The sequence below is a fragment of the Rhinatrema bivittatum genome, chromosome 16 (genome assembly GCF_901001135.1).
Source record: "Rhinatrema bivittatum chromosome 16, aRhiBiv1.1, whole genome shotgun sequence".
Lineage (NCBI taxonomy): Eukaryota > Metazoa > Chordata > Amphibia > Gymnophiona > Rhinatrematidae > Rhinatrema > Rhinatrema bivittatum.
The window spans coordinates 63,915,179-63,937,350 of NC_042630.1; the positions used below are offsets into that span (position 1 = coordinate 63,915,179).

Consider the following 22,172-nt stretch of genomic DNA (forward strand, 5'->3'; position numbering starts at 1 on the left):
CCTTTGTATTTCCTCAGATTGTAGAATCAGTTTATTTAAGGCAGCCTGATCTTGTTTTTTTCCCTTGCCATGAATTACCTGAACAGTTTAACATGTTTTCTCATTCCATTTCAATTCACTGTTTCATTTTTTCATTAACATATGTTCCCAGGTTTGCCACAACTAGACTGTTTAGATATTTTCTTTCTGGCAGTTTAAAAGTTGGTTCATGTCTTTAATTTGTATGTATTTTTTCCATTTATTAAAACATTTATCATCCACCTATATTGGAATAACTGTACTAAGCAAATTACAACACATAAAACATGAAATACATATAAATGATAGAATTAAATATACACAAAACAAATAAAAGCTTACATTATACATTATAGCTTACATTATAGGCTTTGCGGCTGTGACATTTTATTTATTTATTTGTTTTTATATACCGGTGTTCAATTTACATATCACATCAGTTTACATATAACTTGAAGGTGCAGGAAGCAAAGCATTTCCTTTGTCAAGTACAGGGAACAACTAGATAACATTAATGCGATAGAATAACAGTAACAAGAGTAAAAACAGTGTAAATAACAACAGTATAAATAATAGTAATACAATTAAACAACAACATTTGGTATATGGTGGATTTATGAAAGTTCAGCTCGAAGCTGAGAGTAAAGCATTATCTATCGTGGAGGGTCCTGTTTTTAACAAAAGCAAGAGACTCAAACAGGTAAGGCACAAACAACGTCCATAGTCGGCAGGATTCGAACCTGTGAGAGGAGACCCCAATGGATTTCGAATCCATCGCCTTAACCACTCGGCCACGACTACAAGCTGGCCGATTGCAGCTCCCAGAGTCATGTCTTTAACATGAGCATTTGTATTAGACATATGAAGAGGAAGAGATTTCTGTGTGGGATTAGCGAAGGTATATTTGCATATATATTTTTTACATGGTGTGAAAGGATGTTTAGTGAAGGATACAATGGCAGGAGTAGGTGTGAAAAGGAAAGGGATGGGGAAAGTGTTTAGAAAATAAGTGAGGGAGTGTAAGGGAGAACATGAGCATAAAGTAGGTGTGAGAGCGTACGTCCATCTGGAGCAGGAGAAAGCAAGGTGCTTATATGTGGAGGGCTGGAGCAGATGTCTGGAAGTTGAGTGGGCATTTGTGTCTCTTTCCCTCATCTCACTTTTGTCCTGTCTTTCCTTCACGTCTCTGTTTTCTCTTCTCTCTCTGTTCCTATTTCAAAACTCCCTCTCCTCTCTCCCCTCACCACCTATTACCCCCCTGTCCTTCCATATACTGCACTAAGGCTTGATTTGTAAAGCAAAGAAAAAGAATATTTTTAAAATGAAAAATTCCGAGTACAAAGCTCTGAAAGCAATGGATATCTTGAGAAGTGAATGTCTCTTGGTCAATCCAACTTCTTTTAATCAAGAACTTCATCAGCGTAGGATGTGTAAACATTTGACTTGGTGAGAGGTACAAATGACCTGTAATAAGAAAATAATCAGACCAGTGGAGAAGGATAACTCAGGACATGCCTACTATCCAATGCTGATTTATAAGGAGATGGAAATGGAGACAACATTCTTCTCCCCCAAGCATTGATTCCCTTTTTCACTGCTTCTCCTCATGCATTCACATCCAGAAGGAGATGGGCTGGAGCAAAATGGTTGTTCTCTGCTCTCTTATACAGTAAGTGCTCCCTGCTCCATCCTCTCTTTTCCTGTCCACCACATTGCTGCCCAGGGGAAAGGGGACATGAGCCACATTTTATATATAAAAGAGAAACATCTTGAGCTGCAAATTAACTACGCTGAATATTGCTTGGCGGTGCCTACAGTCAAGTTACTGAGAGATAAAAAAAAATGACTGTGAGGATGTAGTTGTGGCTGAGTGGTTAAGGCGATGGATTAGAAATCCATTGGGGTCTCCCCACGCAGGGTTGAGTCCTGCCAACTACGAATATTCATACTCCAGACGGCAAGGACAGAAAGAAATTAATAGTATGGATGATATCTGCCAGCATGTATGCATATTCTGAACAGGCCGCGTCAGAAATACTGGCGGGTTTTCATTTATTTGATTCTGGCACACATATTCCACCTAAGAGTAGTTAGGATAATTATACCAACAATAAACGTAAAGAGATAAGAATGGAATTACATGCGGCGACGCTGGCTGAATACTACAATATAAAACGTATACCACGTGGTCTTAGACTTAATAAGGAACCCTCCTTATTTGCAGAAGATGAACACTTTATTCATTGATGGAATGCCATCTTGAATAAGTGTTCCCATGATTTAATGGTGTTAATTGTGGAAACCACAACACAGAAAATAGAGATTCTTAAGAAAGATATTGAGGAAGAATTATCCAAGTTACAGGAAGAGGTTTCTAGTGAAATGGTGGAAAATCAGTTAAAAGACATCCAAGAACAACTGGATGCATATAGAAAGGAGACTAGACAATTGAAAATAGAAAAACTTAACAGAGATGAGAAGGACTATACAGTTGGATATGTTTACCCGTGGATGAATGCAAACAGAAAACGTAGAGTTAAAAAACGTGGAGATTTCTCATCATCTGATGACTCCACTGAGGAATCCAGTGAAAATGGGAACAGAAAGAAAAAAGATAACAGACGGGTGGGATTTCAGGAACCAGTGACAGATCAGCCTACGGGAGGTCAGTCATCCATGCGAGGTGCGTCTTCATCATCTTTTTTAGGGTCCCGTGCTCGAGGAGGCAGACAGTTCAGGGGGTCCAGACCCCAGGGGTTTCAACAAACGTCAACCAGTTACAATCGACGCAGGTGACATTAAGTAACTCAATAGTGTTTAATCTTTCTAATAAATCATTAACTGATCCCATGATTTCCTTGTTAGATAAAGGTTTTTCATTTGCACCGTATGCAGTTTATGATGCGTTTCAAACCCGGGTGGAACTCCAAAAATTCTTTAGAAGGTTACAGATCAGGGAATTTTTTGGAGATACTCATTTTGATACAGGGGATAATAAATTGTACAAACCATCTCGCTGGGTACCTCCGACTCCCCCTAGTGCTTTGTTACAAGCGTTCCAAACTTTAGTTTTAAGTGATCTCTCTTTGTTAGAACAATCAATTGAGTATCCTTCATATAATCTTACCAAAGAGGAATGGCAGGCTTTGAAATTGTTACGGGATGATGAGTCTATCATTATTACATCGGCAGACAAAGGGGGAGGAGTGGTAATTATGGATGAAGTTGACTATGATTTGGAAATAATGAGGCAGCTAAGAGATGTTCACTTTTATCGTGAATTGACTAGTGACCCTACGTTCCAGCTACATGAAAAGGTGAATAACCTTGTACAAGAAGCATTTGATGGTAAACTTATTTCTAAGAAAGAGTTTAACTTCTTATCTGTTATGCATCCTGTTACTCCACATTTTTTCATTCTGCCTAAAGTACATAAATCTTTAATAGCCTCCCCCCCCCGGAAGACCTATAGTGTCTGGCATTGGTTCAATTTTAGAACCTTTAGCCAAATACTTGGATAGGATATTACAACCAAAATTGTTTTCCATACCTTCGTACATTAAAGACTCAATAGACTTTCTTAACCGTATAGAACAGTTTCCAACTTTTCCAGAGGAGATTTTGTTGTCATCAGCTGATATTGAAGCGCTTTATACGAATGTTCCGCAAGATGAAGCATTAGAAATGATAAAGAGGGAATTATCTGGCATGGAGTTTTCAGACAGAAAATTACAATTTTTGATGAACATCGCTGAGTTGGTGCTTACTTGCAATTTTTTTTCTTATAAGAATCATTTTTTTCTACAGATTTCAGGAATCCCCATGGGATCCCCTATTGCACCCACGGTGGCTTGCCTATATGTTGCAGATTTCGAGAGTAGAGTAGTATATACTAGGGATGTGAATCGTTTTTCGACGATTAAAATTATCGTCCGATAATTTTAATATCGTCTTAAAACATTATGGAACACAATACAATAGAGATTCTAACGATTTATCGTTATAAATCGTTAAAATCGTGAGCCGGCACACTAAACCCCCCTAAAACCCACCCCGACCCTTTAAATTAAATCCCCCACCCTCCCGAACCCCCCCCAAATGCTTTAAATTACCTCGGGGATCCGGCGGTGGTCCAGAACGGCGGCGGTCCGGAACGGCCCCCTCAATAGAAACGTGTTGTCTTCGGCCGGCGCCATTTTTCAAAATGGCCGCCGCAAAATGGCGGCGGCCATAGACAAAAACGATTCGACAGAGGAGGTCGTTCCGGACCCCCGCTGGACTTTTGGCAAGTCTTGTGGGGGTCAGGAGGCCCCCCCAAGCTGGCCAAAATTTTCCTGGGAGTCCAGCGGGGTTCCGGGAGCGATTTCTTGCCGTGAATCGTTTTCGTACGGAAAATGGCGCCGGCAGGAGATCGACTGCAGGAGGTCGTTCAGCGGCGGTCCGGAACCCCCCGCTGAACGACCTCCTGCAGTCGATCTCCTGCCGGCGCCATTTTCCGTACGAAAACGATTCGCGGCAAGAAATCGCTCCCGGAACCCCGCTGGACTCCCAGGAAACTTTTGGCCAGCTTGGGGGGGCCTCCTGACCCCCCACAAGACTTGCCAAAAGTCCAGCGGGGGTCCGGAACGACCTCCTCCGTCGAATCGTTTTTGTCTATGGCCGCCGCCATTTTGTGGCGGCCATTTTGAAAAATGGCGCCGGCCGAAAGACAACACGTTCTATTGAGGGGGGCCGTTCCGGACCGCCGCCGTTCTGGACCACCGCCGGATCCCCGAGGTAATTTAAAGCATTTGGGGGGGGGTTCGGGAGGGTGGGGGATTTAATTTAAAGGGTCGGGTGGGTTTTAGGGGGGTTTAGTGGCCGGCTCACGATTTTAACGATTTTTCACGATAGTTTACACACCCAAACGGCAACAATACGATTCCCTCCCCCTCCCAGCTGAAATCGATCGTTAAGACGATCGAGGACACGATTCACATCTCTAGTATATACATCTTTATGGTGGAATAAAGTGGTGTGGTGGGCCAGATACATTGATGACGTTTTCTTAATTTGGAGGGGAACATTAGATGATTTGAAGATTTTTTGGCAAGAGATTAATGGAGGAAATTCACATCTAAAAATTATTTTTAATATTGATTCAACATTGGTACCTTTTTTAGATATGAAGGTATATATTGTGGGCAACAAGCTTGCAACCACGATATATAGAAAACCCACAGATAAAAATAATTTGTTACACTCTCGTAGCTTTCACTCCAGACAATTAAAAGATAATATACCAACGGGACAATTTTTGAGATACTTTGTTCATCTGTTGAAGATTTTAAACAACAATCCCAAATCTTGAGAGAGAAATTTATGGCTCGAGGATATTCTAGATCAATTATTAAAAAAGCTTATAAAAGGGCATTATACTCTAATAGGGAAAATTTATTGATTAAAGCACAGAAAGAAATTCCCTTTAGAACCATTTGTTCTATTCCCTTTTCAGCCAAGTCCTCTTCGACACAGTTAGCCATCCTATTCTCCTACAGCGGCTAACTGAAATCGGTATTACAGGTGTTGCCCACAATTGGTTCAACTCCTACCTTAGTAATAGAGATTACAAAATCCAGCTAGGAAATCACGTATCCAAGGCCATCCCCCTCAACCGAGGTGTCCCTCAGGGATCCTCCCTATCCTCAACCCTATTCAATATTTACATTCTGCCCCTCTGTTACTTCCTCTCCAGTCTAAACCTCCCTCACTACATATATGCTGATGATGTTCAGCTGCTTACCCATCACTGACTCCCTATCAAAAACCATGGACTTCTGGAATGAAACCCTCCATTCCATTAACAATCTCCTTTCCTCCATCCACCTTGCTCTTAATACCAATAAAACTGAAATTATGCTCATCTCACCCCAAAACCAACCGATCCTCCCCCCTTCTCCTCAGTTCCAATTTGCTCAACAAGTCCGTGATCTGGGTATCATTCTTGATGGTCACGTCACACTAAAGAAATTCATAAATAACATTCTAAAAGACGGCTTCTTTAAACTCCACACACTAAAAAAACTCAAACCCTTATTACATCCCCCCGATTTCCGTACAGTTCTCCAAACCACAATCTTCGCCAAAACCGACTACTGCAATTCCCTACTCCTCGGCCTACCTAACAATGCCATCCATCCCATTCAAATCTTACAAAACACCACAGCCCGGATCTTGACCAATTTACGTAGACATGACCATATTACACCCGTTCTAAAAGACCTACATTGGCTTCCAATAGCCTCCCGCATACAATATAAGGCTCTCTCTCTCATCCACAAAGCCCTATACAATCCCGAAATGAACTGGTTCAATGAATCCTTCCGTCTTCACCAGTCTAACAAGCCCACCAGACTAGCACATCTCGCAACCATGCCTACCCCCTCTCCTAAACTCTATAAACTCACTTCCACAAGAGCCCGTGCACTATCGATAGCCGGGCCGACCCTTTGGAACAAAATGCCTGCTGAACTACGGCAAGAAGAATGTCTCAAATCTTTCAAGCGGAAGCTCAAGACCTGGCTCTTTGCAAAAGCATACACTTAATTTTTCACTATACCTCACCACTGTCCCCACTCACCACACTCCTCCCCTGCTCCCCTTTCTACCGCCCCTCTCCCCCTCCCCTTTTCTCCGCCACCCTCTTTTCTTTCTCTCTGCCCCCTCTTTCCTCGCTCTCCTCCCTTCTCTTCCCCTTCTTATCTCCTAGCCTGATTAAAATTAACCTTATAGTTTCTTTCTTTTGTACATATGTATATAATTGCAAACTTTGTTTATAATTTTACTGCAAAACTTCCCATGTTACTGTTCCCCCCTCTCGTTAATGCCTTGTTATTATGTTTTTACTGTTCAATGTAAAGCGCCATGCCGTGCGTTTGTTTTTGTGTTACAATGTGAACCGATATGATATCCTGGATGAATGTCGGTATATAAAAATTTTAAATAAATAAATAAATAAATAAATAGAATTAGGGATTTAATAAAAAAAACATTGGAAGATTTTGTCCCCTTTGAAAGTCTTTGATGAATCCCCTATTTTTGCCATCAAAAAGTGAAAGAATTTATGGGATAGTTTAAAAACTTTTAAGTATTCACATTATAGAGATGACAATATGGCTGGACAATTGCAGTGCGGGAGTTGCTCGGTTTGTCCACATGTTTTGCAGATACAACAATTTAACCATCCCAATTTAAAACATCCTTATACTCTTTCAGAACAGTTCACTTGTGAATCAGCAGGAGTGGTGTATGTAATTTTATGCCCGTGCTCTTTAATTTACATTGGACAGACTATTCGGTCTATAAGATCACGTATTATCGAACACAAGAGCAGGATTAGGATGGAGAAAATAAATGCTCCATTGGTAAAACATTGGATAGATGCAAAACATGAGATTGAACAGTTACGATTTTTTATTATCAAAAGAATCACCTTACAGTGGGGAGGTGATTTATCTCCAGTTCTGAGGAGAGTGGAGCAGAGATTTATTTTCGAGTGGCAGACTAGTGCACCTCACGGACTCAATGGTCCAATCGAATGGCAAGGATTTCTGTGAGTGATTTGCTTTGGTATATATGTGAGGTTTTTCGTTTATGGGGTTTCTTAGGGATTAATGGATTGCTTTGTGTGATAAGTGATTGAGAAGGGTTTATAGGTGGGATTAGTTAGGTACTAATTGGTAGCCTTATAAAGAATTCGTCTCAGGTTGATGGTTTTACATCATGCCGCTGTACGTGATGTCATGAGTTCCGGAGGAAGTGTGAGTATGGAGTTAGTTGGTTGAGCGTCCTGTTCAAGGTTTTTTGTTAAGCTGCGATTTTCCAAGCTGCGGTTAGATGGTAGTATTCGCTATTTTTTGGTTGCAGGGTTCGCTTCCGGAGTTAGCGAAGTGATATGTGGAATCACTTTTACCAACATTTTGAAAATTACATGGATTAAAGATTACTTGGACATAATAACGGAGATTACATTTGTCAAGCTGTGAAAAAAGATGTCATGATGTGCAGAGGTAGATCCTTTCTATGTTTAATGTTTGGTATATGTGGGTTAGTTTTTAAAGGGTTAAAAAAATGGGAGGATGGATATTCACATTGGTGGTTTTGTTTAATACAGAATGAATTAAAGGCAACTGTGGCGATAAATTCCCTGATGAAGCCCAGATGAGAGGGCGAAACAAGGAGGCCTTGTCGGATAGGTCCAGCGGACGATGTCACTGTTTTTGATTGAGAGAATTTAAAGAGGAGTTTAATGCTGTGACATAAGTAAACGAAGTTATATATATCTAAAGAAATGAATTGCAATATCATGTAATACATATTGAAAATTAAATTTATATAATATTGTAAATTTTGCTTCATATTGTTATCCGAATTGAAATTATATTTGTGGTGATGGAATTTTACATTATAATATGATGTTTTTATATGTGTGGTATGATTGAAGTATGGAAGGATGAGTGTGCTAGAGAGTAATTATTGTCTAGATAGGATCTTTTAAATATATATATATTTCATGAATAAAAATGGGAAATTGAATGTTGATAGATTTTTGAGTTCTCTTATTGGTGATGTAACTACTTCGGGAAAGAGAACCGGTAGTTTAATAGTGCCCTCAGTATAGAGCATTTTATGATCTGCATCTGAGCAGTATTGCACTTTTCTAATACATTCAGATTTTAAAGTGGACCGTGCAGATGGACTCAAATTCCAGAATATAATATGACAACACATTTTAGTGTTTTTGCTCTCTCGGCAGAATCCAGGCAGTGCGAAGGCATGGGACACTTCTCTTACACAGCTGGAGAAACTTAGAGCTTTCGTGGAGAGAAAGAATTCTAAAGGGGGTGGTGGTGCTGGTGGAAAGGATTCCAGATTCAGGATAGACCAACTTGTGTGCAGATATTAATGAAGGATTGTTGCCATAGATCCTGCAACAAGCACATACTGGGATATGGCTTTCAAGTCCGACCTTTGAAAGCCACACATTTTTAGAAAGATGGAAAAAAGAGAAGGAGCATGTTGCTAACAACATGCATGCGTGTGAGACAGAATTAGCGCTTGATCATTTGAGGGTTGGTTTTTTTTTTTTTTCATTCGTGCTCCTCTCCTTACCTACTGTGTTTCTTTACCTTATCTTATACTTCCCTGCCAATTCCTTCCCATGCTCACTTACTTTCTTGGTATTGGTAAGGCTTCCCCATTTCCAGATGGTCTGCCGTAGCTTTTAGTTGTGTGTGAGTCCTATTGGGACAGCCGGCTGATGTTCATTGTTATTGTAGGTGAATATCCCTGTCACTTGAACAGATTGAGTTCAGAAGTCCTCATGTTCCAAGCAGCTCGGGGAGATGAGAGTGAATTAAACACATTGGGGAGGGGAAGCTGGTTTTTGATTACACATTGGATTATATAGAATTATGTACCTAAACTGGTAGAGAACGGGTGCCTGAGTTGTGAATTGGTCTTTATCTGTCCTCTTCTACTATGTTTGCCTTATAGAAAGCATTTCTCCAGCTAGCCTGGCTATGACTTGATTGGTAGATTTGGATTTCTTCAATCCATGTCAAAATTCCAATTCCGAGTGTAATTATAGAAAGTTGCTAGCCAGAATTGCTCTCTACCTAGACAGTCTGTCCTTCCCTTTTCTGAGGTTGTTCTAGGCTTACGGTGCAACTGGGTGGAAGCTGAGAGTAAAGCAGAAAGGAAGGGAGGAGGAGGAGAGCTGGGCGGATAGACACATTCTTCCTGCACATCTCTGTTTTTGTTTTTTTTTTCATTTCTTTTTTTGTTTGTGTGTGCACTACCAGTCATGAAAAATGCAGATTTCCCCGTATATCCCTGTGCTATCCATCAACTGCTTGGTCTACCCGCTAACACTTTGAAACCTCTTCAATTATTACAAAATGCCACTGCGAGGATTCTAACCAAATCCAACAAAAGGGATCATATTACACCCATCTTAAAGAACCTTCACTGGCTCCCCATCAATCAGAGAATCTTCTATAAAACCTTTATAATCCAGAAAGCCATCAAAAACTCTTCTCCAATTGAACTCACCATCCCTTTACAACTACACACCTCTTCCCGTCCAATGAGGCTAGCCCAGAGAGGCACGCTAAAAGCCCATCCGCTCAAAACTTCACTTAGTAAAAGAGCTCTTTCCACCGCTGGACCTAAACTCTGGAACTCTCTCCCTCCTGACCTAAGGTTGGAATAATCGACTCCCACCTTTAAAAAGAGACTCAAGACTTGGTTGTTTAATCAAGCATTCTCCTAATCCCAATAACTATTCTGAACTTTTCAATATTCGACCTCAGGCCCGACTGTCAATTTCTGAATATATATTCTCCTGTATTATATTGTATTTAAATTGTACTTTCCTTGCTCCGTTGAAGTTATTTATTGCTCTCATTAAGTTATTTTATTTATTTCCAAGTTAAATCTACCCTGTTCTCTGTAAGACATTATTCTACATTCTGTCAATTTTATTGTTACAATGTAAACCGAATTGATTAGCAACTTTGTTGCTAGAACTTCGGTATATAAAACTGTTAAATAAATAAATAAATAAATAAATAAATAAATAAATATAAAGAGCTCTTGGTATACAGAGCTAAATAGTAATGTAAATATTAAGAAGAGATAAAAGTTAGCAGAATAATAGGATGACAAGCCCAACATGTTAGGAACACTCAGCTTTCCATCCTCAAATCAGATGCAATACCGTATATCACCTAGAGTTATTAGAATAATAGGTTTCCATAGCACCTTCTCTTCTCATTTCAGTATTCAAAATCTTGCATTATCTATCGTGGAGGGTCCTGTTTTTAACGAAAGCAAGAGACTCAAACAGGTAAGGCACAAACAACATCCTTGTATTGAGGACCGTAGTCAGCAGAATTCGAACCTGCGAGAGAGGCCCCAATGGATTTCGAGTCCATCACCTTAACCACTCGGCCACGACTACAAGCTGACAGATTGCAGCTCCCAGAGTCATGTCTTTAACATGAGCGTTTGGATTAGACATATGAAGAGGAAGAGATTTCTGTGTGGGATTAGCGAAGGTATATTTGCATATATATTTTTTTACATGGTGGGAAAGGATGTTTAGTGAAGGATACAATGGCAGGAGTAGGTGTGAAAAGGAAAGGGATGGGGAAAGTGTTTAGAAAAGAAGTGAGGGAGTGTCAGGGAGAACATGAGCATAAAGTAGGCGTGAGAGCGTACGTCCATCTGGAGCAGGAGAAAGCAAGGTGCTTATATGTGGAGGGCTGGAGCAGATGTCTGGAAGTTGAGTGGGCATTTGTGTCTCTTTCCCTCATCTCACTTTTGTCCTGTCTTTCCTTCACGTCTCTGTTTTCTCTTCTCTCTCTGTTCCTATTTCAAAACTCTCCCTCTCCTCTCTCCCCTCACCACTCGGCCACGACTACAAGCTGACAGATTGCAGCTCCCAGAGTCATGTCTTTAACATGAGCGTTTGGATTAGACATATGAAGAGGAAGAGATTTCTGTGTGGGATTAGCGAAGGTATATTTGCATATATATTTTTTTACATGGTGGGAAAGGATGTTTAGTGAAGGATACAATGGCAGGAGTAGGTGTGAAAAGGAAAGGGATGGGGAAAGTGTTTAGAAAAAGAAGTGAGGGAGTGTCAGGGAGAACATGAGCATAAAGTAGGCGTGAGAGCGTACGTCCATCTGGAGCAGGAGAAAGCAAGGTGCTTATATGTGGAGGGCTGGAGCAGATGTCTGGAAGTTGAGTGGGCATTTGTGTCTCTTTCCCTCATCTCACTTTTGTCCTGTCTTTCCTTCACGTCTCTGTTTTCTCTTCTCTCTCTGTTCCTATTTCAAAACTCTCCCTCTCCTCTCTCCCCTCACCACCTATTACCCCCCTGTCCTTCCATATACTGCACTAAGGCTTGATTTGTAAAGCAAAGAAAAAGAATATTTTTAAAATGAAAAATTCCGAGTACAAAGCTCTGAAAGCAATGGATATCTTGAGAAGTGAATGTCTCTTGGTCAATCCAACTTCTTTTAATCAAGAACTTCATCAGCGTAGGATGTGTAAACATTTGACTTGGTGTGAGGTACAAATGACCTGTAATAAGGAAATAATCAGACCAGGGGAGAAGGATAACTCAGGACTATCCAATGCTGATTTATAAGGAGTAGGGATGTGAATCGTGTCCTCGATCGTCTTAACGATCGATTTCGGCTGGGAGGGGGAGGGAATCGTATTGTTGCCGTTTGGGGGGGTAAAATATCGTGAAAAAACGTGAAAAATCTAAAAATCGAAAAATCGCAAAACCGGCACATTAAAACCCCCTAAAACCCACCCCTGACCCTTTAAATTAAATCCCCCACCCTCCCGAACCCCCCCCAAATGACTTAAATAACCTGCGGGTCCAGCAGCGGTCCGGAACGGCAGCAGTCCGGAACGGGCTCCTGCTCCTCAATCTTGTTGTCTTCAGCCGGCGCCATTTTCCAAAATGGCGGCGAAAAATGGCAGCGGCCATAGACGAACACGATTGGACGGCAGGAGGTCCTTCCGGACCCCCGCTGGACTTTTGGCAAGTCTCGTGGGGGTCAGGAGGCCCCCCACAAGCTGGCCAAAAGTTCCTGGATGTCCAGCGGGGGTCAGGGAGCGATTTCCCGCCGCGAATCGTTTTCGTACGGAAAATGGCGCCGGCAGGAGATCGACTGCAGGAGGTCGTTCAGCGAGGCGCCGGAACCCTCGCTGAACGACCTCCTGCAGTCGATCTCCTGCCGGCGCCATTTTCCATACGAAAACGATTCGCGGCGGGAAATCGCTCCCTGACCCCCGCTGGACCTCCAGGAACTTTTGGCCAGCTTGTGGGGGGCCTCCTGACCCCCACGAGACTTGCCAAAAGTCCAGCGGGGGTCCGGAAGGACCTCCTGCTGTCCAATCGTGTTCGTCTATGGCCGCCGCCATTTTTCGCCGCCATTTTGGAAAATGGCGCCGGCTGAAGACAACAAGATTGAGGAGCAGGAGCCCGTTCCGGACCGCTGCCGTTCCGGACCGCCGCTGGACCCGCAGGTTATTTAACTCATTTGGGGGGGGGTTCGGGAGGGTGGGGGATTTAATTTAAAGGGTCGGGGGTGGGTTTTAGGGGGTTTTAGTGTGCCGGCTCACGATTCTAACGATTTATAACGATAAATCGTTAGAATCTCTATTGTATTGTGTTCCATAACGGTTTAAGATGATATTAAAATTATCGGACGATAATTTTAATCGTCCTAAAACGATTCACATCCCTAATAAGGAGATGGAAATGGAGACAACATTCTTCTCCCCCAAGCATTGGTTCCCTTTTTCACTGCTTCTCCTCATGCATTCACATCCAGAAGGAGATGGGCTGGAGCAAAATGGTTGTTCGCTGCTCTCTTATACAGTAAGTGCTCCCTGCTCCATCCTCTCTTTTCCTGTCCACCACATTGCTGCCCAGGGGAAAGGGGACATGAGCCACATTTTATTTATAAAAGAGAAACATCTTGAGCTGCAAATTAGCTACTCTGAATATTGCTTGGCGGTGCCTACAGTCAAGTTACTGAGAGATTTAAAAAAATGACCGTGTGGATGTAGTTGTGGCCGAGTGGTTAAGGCGATGGATTAGAAATCCATTGGGGTCTCCCCGCGCAGGTTCGAGTCCTGCCAACTACGAATGTTCATGCTCCAGACGGCAAGGACAGATTGACATTAATAGTATGGACGATATCTGCTAGCATTTTATGATCTGCATCTGAGCAGTATTGCACTTTTCTAATACATTCAAATTTTAAAGTGGATCGTGCAGATGGACTCAAATTCCAGAATATAATATGACAACACATTTTAGTGTTTTTGCTCTCTCGGCAGAATCCAGGCAGTGCCAAGGCATGGGACACTTCTCTTACACAGCTGGAGAAACTTAGAGCTTTCGTGGAGAGAAAGAATTCTAAAGGGGGTGGTGGTGCTGGTGGAAAGGATTCCAGATTCAGGATAGACCAACTTGTGTGCAGATATTAATGAAGGATTGTTGCCATAGATCCTGCAACAAGCACATACTGGGATATGGCTTTCAAGTCCGACCTTTGAAAGCCACAGCTTTATAGAAAGATGGAAAAAAGAGAAGGAGCATGTTGCTAACAACATGCATGCGTGTGAGACAGAATTAGCGCTTGATCATTTGAGGGTTGTTGTTTTTTTTTTTTTTCATTCGTGCTCCTCTCCTTACCTACTGCCAATTCCTTCCCATGCTCACTTACTTTCTTGGTATTGGTAAGGCTTCCCCATTTCCAGATGGTCTGCCGTAGCTTTTAGTTGTGTGTGAGTCCTATTGGGACAGCCGGCTGATGTTCATTGATATTGTAGGTGAATATCCCTGTCACTTGAACAGATTGAGTTCAGAAGTCCTCATGTTCCAAGCAGCTCGGGGAGATGAGAGTGAATTAAACACATTGGGGAGGGGAAGCTGGTTTTTGATTACACATCAACTGCTTGGTCTACCCGCTAACACTTTGAAACCTCTTCAATTATTACAAAATGCCACTGCGAGGATTCTAACCAAATCCAACAAAAGGGATCATATTACACCCATCTTAAAGAACCTTCACTGGCTCCCCATCAATCAGAGAATCTTCTATAAAACCTTAACTATAATCCACAAAGCCATCAAAAACTCTTCTCCAATTGAACTCACCATCCCTTTACAACTACACACCTCTTCCCGTCCAACGAGGCTAGCCCAGAGAGGCACGCTAAAGGCCCATCCGCTCAAAACTTCACTTAGTAAAAGAGCTCTTTCCACCGCTGGACCTAAACTCTGGAACTCTCTCCCTCCTGACCTAAGGTTGGAATAATCGACTCCCACCTTTAAAAAGAGACTCAAGACTTGGTTGTTTAATCAAGCATTCTCCTAATCCCAATAACTATTCTGAACTTTTCAATATTCGACCTCAGGCCCGACTCTGTCAATTTCCGAATATATATTCTCCTATATTATATTGTATTTAAATTGTACTTTCCTTGCTCCGTTGAAGTTATTTATTGCTCTCATTAAGTTATTTTATTTATTTCCAAGTTAAATCTACCCTGTTCTCTGTAAGACATTATTCTACATTCTGTCAATTTTATTGTTACAATGTAAACCGATTGATTAGCAACTTTGTTGCTAGAACTTTGGTATATAAAACTGTTAAATAAATAAATAAATAAATAAATAAATAAATATAAAGAGCTCTTGGTATACAGAGCTAAATAGTAAAGTAAATATTAAGAAGAGATAAAAGTTAGCAGAATAAAAGGATGACAAGCCCAACATGTTAGGAACACTCAGCCTTCCATCCTCGAATCAGATGCGATACCGTATATCACCTAGCGTTATTAGAATAATAGGTTTCCATAGCACCTTCCCTTCTCATTTCAGTATTCAAAATATTGCATTATCTATCGTGGAGGGTCCTGTTTTTAACGAAAGCAAGAGACACAAACAGGTAAGGCACAAACAACGTCCTTGTATTGAGGACCGTAGTCGGCAGGATTCGAACCTGCGAGGGGAGACCCCAATGGATTTCGAGTCCATCGCCTTAACCACTCGGCCACGACTACAAGCTGGCCGATTGCAGCTCCCAGAGTCATGTCTTTAACATGAGCGTTTGGATTAGACATATGAAGAGGAAGAGATTTCTGTGTGGGATTAGCGAAGGTATATTTGCATATATATTTTTTTACATGGTGGGAAAGGATGTTTAGTGAAGGATACAATGGCAGGAGTAGGTGTGAAAAGGAAAGGGATGGGGAAAGTGTTTAGAAAAGAAGTGAGGGAGTGTCAGGGAGAACATGAGCATAAAGTAGGCGTGAGAGCGTACGTCCATCTGGAGCAGGAGAAAGCAAGGTGCTTATATGTGGAGGGCTGGAGCAGATGTCTGGAAGTAGAGTGGGCATTTGTGTCTCTTTCCCTCATCTCACTTTTGTCCTGTCTTTCCTTCACGTCTCTGTTTTCTCTTCTCTCTCCAGGCATCCATTTCTCTTCTCTCTCCAGGCATCCACCACTCTCTCACGGAGAGAGTGGTGGATGCCTGGAATGCCCTTCCGGAGGAAGTGGTGAAGTCCAAAACTGTGAAGCACTTCAAAGGGGCATGGGATAAATATTGTGGATCCATCAGGTCCAGAGGACGCATATAAAGAGCAGGTAGTAAAATACTGCACGGAGCGGCAGTAGCCACAGAGGCATTCACGGAGCGGGATGCCAGTGGCCAGTGGTAGGTGTCCACCTTCATGGAGCGGAAGGATGTAGGGCTGTCATCTCCCAATTAAATAAAAAACAAAACAAAAAACAAAACAGGGATGGGATCCATCAGGTCTAGAGGACACATATAAAGAGCAGGTAGTAAAATACTGCACGGAGCGGCAGTAGCCACAGAGGCATTCACGGAGCGGGATGCCAGTGGCCAGTGGTAGGTGTCCATATAAAGAGCAGGTAGTAAAATACTGCACAGAGCGGCAGTAGCCACAGAGGCATTCACGGAGCGGGATGCCAGTGGCCAGTGGTAGGTGTCCACCTTCACGGAGCGGAAGGATGGAGGGCTGTCATCTCCCAATTAAATAAATAATAAAAAAACCCAGGGATGGGATCCATCAGTTCTAGAGGACGCATATAAAGAGCAGGTAGTAAAACACTGCATGGAGCGGCAGTAGCCACAGAGGCATTAACGGAGCGGGATGCCAGTGGCCGGTGGTAGGTGTCCACCTTCACAGAGTAGAAGGATGAAGGGCATCCATCTCCCAATTAAAAAAGAAAAGAAAAAAAGAAAAAAAAACAGGGATGGGTTCATGGGCTTATAGGTATTACCAATTATTAGGCTTTTCAATATTTGATGATAGTTAATGTGACTTTCAAGGCATTCTTCACTTTCGGTGCATGTCCGGCATGACTCCTTGCTTCAATGACAGGGGAAAAGAAAAACTGATACTTCACACATTTCCAGCATTGCCCTCTGCTTCATGGCAGAGAGCTATGCTGCCGCTTACCCAACTAATCAAACTTAATATTTCACTTGGAAGCAGCTCCAGCACTGCTCTCTACATTAATGGTGGGGGTGAAAAGGGAATTAGAACATAAGGTTACTAAGAGCCAAGAGAAACAGTTAAGTATGAGAACAAATGTGTGAAGCTTGCTGGGCAGACTGGATGGACCGGTTGGTCTTCTTCTGCCGTCATTTCTATGTTTCTATGTTTCTATGTTTCCTATTTCAAAATTCTCCCTCTCCTCTCTCCCCTCACCACCTATTACCCCCCCTGTCCTTCCATATACTGCACTAAGGCTTGATTTGTAAAGCAAAGAAAAAGAATATTTTTAAAATGAAAAATTCCGAGTACAAAGCTCTGAAAGCAATGGATATCTTGAGAAGTGAATGTCTCTTGGTCAATCCAACTTCTTTTAATCAAGAACTTCATCAGCGTAGGATGTGTAAACATTTGACTTGGTGTGAGGTACAAATGACCTGTAATAAGAAAATAATCAGACCAGGGGAGAAGGATAACTCAGGACTATCCAATGCTGATTTATAAGGAGATGGAAATGGAGACAACATTCTTCTCCCCCAAGCATTGGTTCCCTTTTTCACTGCTTCTCCTCATGCATTCACATCCAGAAGGAGATGGGCTGGAGCAAAATGGTTGTTCGCTGCTCTCTTATACAGTAAGTGCTCCCTGCTCCATCCTCTCTTTTCCTGTCCACCACATTGCTGCCCAGGGGAAAGGGGACATGAGCCACATTTTATTTATAAAAGAGAAACATCTTGAGCTGCAAATTAACTACTCTGAATATTGCTTGGCGGTGCCTACAGTCAAGTTACTGAGAGATTTAAAAAAATGACCGTGTGGATGTAGTTGTGGCCGAGTGGTTAAGGCGATGGATTAGAAATCCATTGGGGTCTCCCCGCGCAGGTTCGAGTCCTGCCAACTACGAATGTTCATGCTCCAGACGGCAAGGACAGATTGACATTAATAGTATGGACGATATCTGCTAGCATTTTATGATCTGCATCTGAGCAGTATTGCACTTTTCTAATACATTCAAATTTTAAAGTGGATCGTGCAGATGGACTCAAATTCCAGAATATAATATGACAACACATTTTAGTGTTTTTGCTCTCTCGGCAGAATCCAGGCAGTGCCAAGGCATGGGACACTTCTCTTACACAGCTGGAGAAACTTAGAGCTTTCGTGGAGAGAAAGAATTCTAAAGGGGGTGGTGGTGCTGGTGGAAAGGATTCCAGATTCAGGATAGACCAACTTGTGTGCAGATATTAATGAAGGATTGTTGCCATAGATCCTGCAACAAGCACATACTGGGATATGGCTTTCAAGTCCGACCTTTGAAAGCCACAGCTTTATAGAAAGATGGAAAAAAGAGAAGGAGCATGTTGCTAACAACATGCATGCGTGTGAGACAGAATTAGCGCTTGATCATTTGAGGGTTGTTGTTTTTTTTTTTTTTCATTCGTGCTCCTCTCCTTACCTACTGCCAATTCCTTCCCATGCTCACTTACTTTCTTGGTATTGGTAAGGCTTCCCCATTTCCAGATGGTCTGCCGTAGCTTTTAGTTGTGTGTGAGTCCTATTGGGACAGCCGGCTGATGTTCATTGATATTGTAGGTGAATATCCCTGTCACTTGAACAGATTGAGTTCAGAAGTCCTCATGTTCCAAGCAGCTCGGGGAGATGAGAGTGAATTAAACACATTGGGGAGGGGAAGCTGGTTTTTGATTACACATCAACTGCTTGGTCTACCCGCTAACACTTTGAAACCTCTTCAATTATTACAAAATGCCACTGCGAGGATTCTAACCAAATCCAACAAAAGGGATCATATTACACCCATCTTAAAGAACCTTCACTGGCTCCCCATCAATCAGAGAATCTTCTATAAAACCTTAACTATAATCCACAAAGCCATCAAAAACTCTTCTCCAATTGAACTCACCATCCCTTTACAACTACACACCTCTTCCCGTCCAACGAGGCTAGCCCAGAGAGGCACGCTAAAGGCCCATCCGCTCAAAACTTCACTTAGTAAAAGAGCTCTTTCCACCGCTGGACCTAAACTCTGGAACTCTCTCCCTCCTGACCTAAGGTTGGAATAATCGACTCCCACCTTTAAAAAGAGACTCAAGACTTGGTTGTTTAATCAAGCATTCTCCTAATCCCAATAACTATTCTGAACTTTTCAATATTCGACCTCAGGCCCGACTCTGTCAATTTCCGAATATATATTCTCCTATATTATATTGTATTTAAATTGTACTTTCCTTGCTCCGTTGAAGTTATTTATTGCTCTCATTAAGTTATTTTATTTATTTCCAAGTTAAATCTACCCTGTTCTCTGTAAGACATTATTCTACATTCTGTCAATTTTATTGTTACAATGTAAACCGATTGATTAGCAACTTTGTTGCTAGAACTTTGGTATATAAAACTGTTAAATAAATAAATAAATAAATAAATAAATAAATAAATAAATATAAAGAGCTCTTGGTATACAGAGCTAAATAGTAAAGTAAATATTAAGAAGAGATAAAAGTTAGCAGAATAAAAGGATGACAAGCCCAACATGTTAGGAACACTCAGCCTTCCATCCTCGAATCAGATGCGATACCGTATATCACCTAGCGTTATTAGAATAATAGGTTTCCATAGCACCTTCCCTTCTCATTTCAGTATTCAAAATCTTGCATTATCTATCGTGGAGGGTCCTGTTTTTAACGAAAGCAAGAGACACAAACAGGTAAGGCACAAACAACGTCCTTGTATTGAGGACCGTAGTCGGCAGGATTCGAACCTGCGAGGGGAGACCCCAATGGATTTCGAGTCCATCGCCTTAACCACTCGGCCACGACTACAAGCTGGCCGATTGCAGCTCCCAGAGTCATGTCTTTAACATGAGCGTTTGGATTAGACATATGAAGAGGAAGAGATTTCTGTGTGGGATTAGCGAAGGTATATTTGCATATATATTTTTTTACATGGTGGGAAAGGATGTTTAGTGAAGGATACAATGGCAGGAGTAGGTGTGAAAAGGAAAGGGATGGGGAAAGTGTTTAGAAAAGAAGTGAGGGAGTGTCAGGGAGAACATGAGCATAAAGTAGGCGTGAGAGCGTACGTCCATCTGGAGCAGGAGAAAGCAAGGTGCTTATATGTGGAGGGCTGGAGCAGATGTCTGGAAGTAGAGTGGGCATTTGTGTCTCTTTCCCTCATCTCACTTTTGTCCTGTCTTTCCTTCACGTCTCTGTTTTCTCTTCTCTCTCTGTTCCTATTTCAAAACTCTCCCTCTCCTCTCTCCCCTCACCACCTATTACCCCCCTGTCCTTCCATATACTGCACTAAGGCTTGATTTGTAAAGCAAAGAAAAAGAATATTTTTAAAATGAAAAATTCCGAGTACAAAGCTCTGAAAGCAATGGATATCTTGAGAAGTGAATGTCTCTTGGTCAATCCAACTTCTTTTAATCAAGAACTTCATCAGCGTAGGATGTGTAAACATTTGACTTGGTGTGAGGTACAAATGACCTGTAATAAGAAAATAATCAGACCAGGGGAGAAGGATAACTCAGGACTATCCAATGCTGATTTATAAGGAGATGGAAATGGAGACAACATTCTTCTCCCCCAAGCATTGGTTCCCTTTTTCACTGCTTCTCCTCATGCATTCACATCCAGAAGGAGATGGGCTGGAGCAAAATGGTTGTTCGCTGCTCTCTTATACAGTAAGTGCTCCCTGCTCCATCCTCTCTTTTCCTGTCCACCACATTGCTGCCCAGGGGAAAGGGGACATGAGCCACATTTTATTTATAAAAGAGAAACATCTTGAGCTGCAAATTAACTACTCTGAATATTGCTTGGCGGTGCCTACAGTCAAGTTACTGAGAGATTTAAAAAAATGACCGTGTGGATGTAGTTGTGGCCGAGTGGTTAAGGCGATGGATTAGAAATCCATTGGGGTCTCCCCGCGCAGGTTCGAGTCCTGCCAACTACGAATGTTCATGCTCCAGACGGCAAGGACAGATTGACATTAATAGTATGGACGATATCTGCTAGCATTTTATGATCTGCATCTGAGCAGTATTGCACTTTTCTAATACATTCAAATTTTAAAGTGGATCGTGCAGATGGACTCAAATTCCAGAATATAATATGACAACACATTTTAGTGTTTTTGCTCTCTCGGCAGAATCCAGGCAGTGCCAAGGCATGGGACACTTCTCTTACACAGCTGGAGAAACTTAGAGCTTTCGTGGAGAGAAAGAATTCTAAAGGGGGTGGTGGTGCTGGTGGAAAGGATTCCAGATTCAGGATAGACCAACTTGTGTGCAGATATTAATGAAGGATTGTTGCCATAGATCCTGCAACAAGCACATACTGGGATATGGCTTTCAAGTCCGACCTTTGAAAGCCACAGCTTTATAGAAAGATGGAAAAAAGAGAAGGAGCATGTTGCTAACAACATGCATGCGTGTGAGACAGAATTAGCGCTTGATCATTTGAGGGTTGTTGTTTTTTTTTTTTTTCATTCGTGCTCCTCTCCTTACCTACTGCCAATTCCTTCCCATGCTCACTTACTTTCTTGGTATTGGTAAGGCTTCCCCATTTCCAGATGGTCTGCCGTAGCTTTTAGTTGTGTGTGAGTCCTATTGGGACAGCCGGCTGATGTTCATTGATATTGTAGGTGAATATCCCTGTCACTTGAACAGATTGAGTTCAGAAGTCCTCATGTTCCAAGCAGCTCGGGGAGATGAGAGTGAATTAAACACATTGGGGAGGGGAAGCTGGTTTTTGATTACACATCAACTGCTTGGTCTACCCGCTAACACTTTGAAACCTCTTCAATTATTACAAAATGCCACTGCGAGGATTCTAACCAAATCCAACAAAAGGGATCATATTACACCCATCTTAAAGAACCTTCACTGGCTCCCCATCAATCAGAGAATCTTCTATAAAACCTTAACTATAATCCACAAAGCCATCAAAAACTCTTCTCCAATTGAACTCACCATCCCTTTACAACTACACACCTCTTCCCGTCCAACGAGGCTAGCCCAGAGAGGCACGCTAAAGGCC

The 22,172-nt window shown here is 42.0% G+C and overlaps 8 non-coding genes across 8 annotated transcripts; 4 read left to right on the plus strand and 4 right to left on the minus strand.

Moving 5' to 3' along the window:
- Positions 1–737: 737 nt before the first annotated feature.
- On the minus strand, positions 738–819 carry TRNAS-CGA. Its single transcript has one exon. It is a non-coding gene; the product is annotated as a tRNA-Ser (tRNA).
- A 1,055-nt stretch (positions 820–1,874) lies between these two features.
- Positions 1,875–1,956, plus strand: TRNAS-AGA. Its single transcript has one exon. It is a non-coding gene; the product is annotated as a tRNA-Ser (tRNA).
- An 8,983-nt stretch (positions 1,957–10,939) lies between these two features.
- Positions 10,940–11,020, minus strand: TRNAS-CGA. Its single transcript has one exon. It is a non-coding gene; the product is annotated as a tRNA-Ser (tRNA).
- Positions 11,021–13,652: 2,632 nt separating this feature from the next.
- Positions 13,653–13,734, plus strand: TRNAS-AGA. Its single transcript has one exon. It is a non-coding gene; the product is annotated as a tRNA-Ser (tRNA).
- Positions 13,735–15,578: 1,844 nt separating this feature from the next.
- On the minus strand, positions 15,579–15,660 carry TRNAS-CGA. Its single transcript has one exon. It is a non-coding gene; the product is annotated as a tRNA-Ser (tRNA).
- A 2,279-nt stretch (positions 15,661–17,939) lies between these two features.
- Positions 17,940–18,021, plus strand: TRNAS-AGA. The gene has a single exon. It is a non-coding gene; the product is annotated as a tRNA-Ser (tRNA).
- A 1,852-nt stretch (positions 18,022–19,873) lies between these two features.
- TRNAS-CGA lies at positions 19,874–19,955 on the minus strand. The gene has a single exon. It is a non-coding gene; the product is annotated as a tRNA-Ser (tRNA).
- Positions 19,956–21,005: 1,050 nt separating this feature from the next.
- On the plus strand, positions 21,006–21,087 carry TRNAS-AGA. The gene has a single exon. It is a non-coding gene; the product is annotated as a tRNA-Ser (tRNA).
- Positions 21,088–22,172: the final 1,085 nt, after the last annotated feature.